Below are 4750 nucleotides of genomic sequence, written 5' to 3' on the forward strand. Positions count from 1 at the left end.
GTTGTGTCGAAAGGGTGTGCGGTGTTTCCTCTCATTCTACGGCAGAATGAGTCGGCAAAAGTACCTTTGCCTTGCCAGCAACCCACCTTGTTGAGTATTAGACATTTTATGTTACAGTATCTTTGATTCAGTAAGGAGCACACTGGAGGCTCCTGTATGTCTTACTATTGTAAAGCAATGTATTGCAGACTGTGTGTCCACTGAATAAATACAATCAATAGTTTTTGTCTTTTAATACACTATGTATATAGTATTTTAATAGATTTATAAAAACGAATGACGGATTTGTGGGCGTTTTAATGTTGAACTCCTAATACATTCCCTAAACAAAACTGCCGCTCATACACACATGTATCTTATGTTGCAACCATCTGACAGAGACACGCAAACATTCACATAACAGTATATGGAACACATACTCTCGCGCAGTACACACATATATGTTGCAAACATACTCTGCATGCACACGCATACACAAACACACTCACGTGTGTGTGAATGCACGCCCACACGAGCACACACACACAGACACACACACACAGGCACACACAGACGCGCACGCTCACAGACACAGACACACACACACACACACACACACAGCTGAGAGTAGTCTTGCGAGTGAGATTGGCCAAGAGATAACTCAGCAGTAGTGAAGCCCTCTCTTGTTCCCCCGAGTGTTCTACATTTATTTTCCTTTATATATTATTCAAGTTAAAATAATTAATTCAGGATATCAAATCAAGATGTTGGAAATCAATCCAAACCCTCTTTCAATCTGGCTTTCATTACAGCAGTATGACTGGGGCTGGTTAAGCTCTCCTGTATTTCCCATAGTCATACTGAAGCACTTACGTGGCAACCAGTTGGCTGCTGAGGCAACTCTTTAGTTCTTATAGGCATGTTGAAGCACTTACTCTGCATCCGATTGGGCGGTTGCATTTTTTGGTTTAACACTGATATAATTTTTTTTTTAAAGAATCACATGGCCGAAATCTGATTGGATGGTTAAACAATTACTCTGTTCATTGTTGGTTATTGTTGGGCGAGCTGAGCTGTACTGACCCCTCAACCTCATTGGTTCTAAAGGTCTCACAAGTAGTTAAACATTTTCCCCCTGTAGATAGCTGAACGGGGTAGTTTTCCGTAGTTTATATAACAGCTAGAGTGACATGAAGGGGACTAGTCTAAAAAGTTGTTGATTCAAGTTGTGTCGGGGAGATGTGGAGTTGACGTTGTTTACTGTTCCGGCAGCATTCCAACAGTCGTTAGTGTCTGTCCACTAGGTTGATTTACTTCAGTTTCTCCAGCGAAGGATAAAAACAGGACATCTCATGCCGGACTGTCTGGTGTCTGTCTTCCCAGTCTTTAGTGATCGTTTCACAAAACGGTGTAACACGATCCTTCAGTGACAATTGTACATTTAGAACAACACACAAACCTTGTTGCTTAGTGCACAAATAGTGCTGTATATATATCAAGGTATTCTAACTTTGGAAATGAATACCGTCTTCAATTCCAGTCCTCAGCCTTTCTCCGAGTAAAGGGAAGACCTGCTGGTTTAGCAAAGGTTAAATGCGAACAGACAATGTTAGGGGAACGATGCTCTCCAGGCCTGTATATCACTGCATCCTTCATGTGCTTTACTGTCTGCCGAAGACACACTGGCTACTGCTTTAATGGGAAATCCTGTATGTCTGCAAGAATCAATATTCCTGTGAAATGACACCATGATGAACTTATCCTATTTTATTTTGATGGTTAGCTAATTTTGGAGGAAGACACCCCCTCTCACAGACAGACATGTTATAATTTTGTGGTAAAAATGTCAATCAAGGCGGGGGGGGGCGGTACTTGACTTAGAAGAAACTGGGCGGAGAGGGAAATTTATTGATGGAAAATGTATCTATACTCTCTTAGAGACACTTTTAACCTGAAATCTCCATTGTGGTGATAATTCCAGGTTGTTAAAGTGACATGGAGCCGGGGCGGTCGCCTGGGTAAAGAATGTGGGGGCCAGACCTAACAATTACAGAGCTGTATTTCTCGCTACTCTCATAGGAGGATGAGCAGAGACGGGATTAGGTCAGGACACGCACAAATACACACAACTTCCACGGACATATGTACACACACACGTACACACACACACAACATAAACACAGAGAGGACGAGAGGCCGAGAGGCCGGGGACATAGGTGCAGGGCAAATACACACATGTACACAGCTGCCAACACATAGAGCAACACAAGCAGTTGGTCTCTTACATTCTGCAACATATCTTTACAAAGCATACGGTCATTTTCTTATTTTCAGACTTTCAATAGCCATTTTAATGCAATCTATCCAACCCTCGTTCCTGTTTAAATACAGAAGTAGGCCCACATACTCTATGTTCCGTATTGTTTTCCATCAAACTCCCTGATGCTTTGGCGTCATAGTAATGTGAAATAATTGGACAACTGACAAAAAATCTTCACATTTCATATCACATTTGAAGAAATCTATGACTATGCCCAAAGCTCTGATAAAATGGTGGCTCACTTTAAACAATTCTGTTATTTTGCTGTCAAGTCTTCTGGGTGGCTTAGGTTGGGCGCATTAAAAAAACAACAGTCAATATATGTCAGAGAAATGAAAATGAATAATTGCTGTAATTAATGACCTGTGGGTATTTAAAATTGACGTTGTACTCCTGAGTCTAACACTGAGCATGTCTATCGAGTATTGGAGTGTGTCTATTATTCTTAAAAAATGACGGGGGGAATAGATTGCACTGGTTGGCTATGCTTACAGGACGTTGTCGGGGATTTTTGAAGAGTACATAAAATGAAAAGCCTCTCCACGAACCGCACATCAACGCAGAGCACCTCACCTCACCTTGCTTTCCAGTCACGTCAGGGCCGGGCAGCAGCGAAAGGCTGCTCTGTGACATTGAGAGACCTGTCGAAAGTGTCTGGACTTATTTCATGTAAGATAGCCTGGCCATTAGCACACTGTGACCTTTAGTACAATTTCTCTCCGTCGGATTCACACGCTCCCTAGTGTGTGTCTTTTAGTCTGAGGATGTGCGTGCGTGCACGTGCGTGTGTGTGTGTGTGTGTGTGTGTGTGTGTGTGTGTGTGTGTGTGCGTGCGCGTGTGCGTGCGCGTGTGTGTGTGTGTGTGTGTGTGTGTGTATGCATGTGCATGAGTGTTTGAGTGTGGACTTTGAAGATGAATATTTCTCCCCCAGTCCTTTGCTGAATGGATTGAGAGAAGAAGAACGGTGGAAGGGAAAGTATGAACATCACCACGCCACGTTGTTGTACACACACACACACACACACACACACACACGCTTATACACACTCGTACGTATAGGTGGAACCAGACATTAGTGTGGTGTGTGCGGGGGGGGGGGGGGGGGGATTTTTGGTTGTTTGTTGTTGCAGTAATTGAAAATTAATTCACCAGACGTCAGAAGAAATCGATAAAGAATTCATGAAAGGAAAGAGGGAGTCATTAAAAGCAATAAGGTTAGGATGAAGATGGCATCACTGAGCATACAGACACAGGAGACACACTCCCAGTCACAGAGGATGGGGTCACTCCAAATGGACCGTAACGGTACAAATTACTGCAGCATAACGGTAGCAAATACAAACTCCTTAGAGACCAAGGCTAATAGAGGAAGATGTGTGTTTTCGTGATCGTAAGACAATAAGAAACCAAAGAACATACATTTGTTTTCAGCTTTAACAAATGATCTAAGGTATTATTTTCCCACAAAAAAAAAAAAACACTATTTGTGTAATGTGATGATATTTCATTAAACCCACATTTACTGTTTGATGGAGCTAAAACTGTAGGCCATTTCGAAATTGCTCGATTATTATTCTATACCATTCCGGTCGCATAGTTTCAAACACTCAATATTTCAAAAAATGTATTATTGCCTAAGTCCAGACTACGTAAGAGTGTCTTAACAGGTTCAGAGCAGTTGAGAGCACACCTTAAAACTGCCTTTCAGACATACCCTGCCATAAAGCTGCCTTAGGAAACAATACAGCCTCTGTCATCCTGCCTGGGTTAATGGAAAATGGGATATAGTGTCCATAATATTGTGGGATAAATGATTATTGATTAGATAAAGGTTGAGATAATCATTAGCCTTCATCCATTTTACTGACTCCCTGTGACCTTTCTGCCTCTTGCTTAGATCACATTGGATTTTTCCATATGATGATTTGATCATCTCTCACACGAGCGCAGAGATGAGAGGCGAGGAGAGGCGAGGCGAGGCTGTGTACGAGGGTGTTTTCTCTCCATCTCCAGCCGCTGTAAATATACACAATCACACACACAGCAACACAACGTGTGATTGTCATTGTAACAAAAATAGTCAAAAGAGAAGAAGAACATGGTTAGAATATTTTTTCTTTTTCAAAAATAACCCAAGAATTTGTAGGGTGTTCTTTCAGTAGTATTGTATTCATGTAGCAGGTAACAGTGTCTATATTACTAGGTATAAGTCAGCAATGCAATATTTCCTCCTGGAAACAGTGACATGGAAATGCTCTCCTTCTAAAAGCTTGACTTATTGAATTGGGCTGAATATTCCTGGTAATCACACTTTAACAAGCTCCAGATCCCGCCACACATCTGGGCACAATCAAGAGAGAAATCTGCTGCTTTTCCATTGTTCTATTCATTCACAAACCCATGCTGGAATTTAAACATTTATTTAAAGTAAAACTGTGCTAACTACCGGG

General features: G+C 41.7%; 1 long non-coding RNA gene across 1 annotated transcript in view; it reads right to left on the reverse strand.

Annotated features, from left to right (window-relative positions):
- Positions 1-213: 213 nt before the first annotated feature.
- Positions 214-4750, reverse strand: part of LOC118964913 — a 25300-nt gene continuing 20763 nt past the window's right edge. Inside the window, exon 4 of the long non-coding RNA XR_005052175.1 lies at positions 214-4316. This is a non-coding gene — a long non-coding RNA (uncharacterized LOC118964913). The remainder of the gene's footprint in view (positions 4317-4750) is intronic.

This window comes from Oncorhynchus mykiss, chromosome 6 (genome assembly GCF_013265735.2).
Source record: "Oncorhynchus mykiss isolate Arlee chromosome 6, USDA_OmykA_1.1, whole genome shotgun sequence".
Lineage (NCBI taxonomy): Eukaryota > Metazoa > Chordata > Actinopteri > Salmoniformes > Salmonidae > Oncorhynchus > Oncorhynchus mykiss.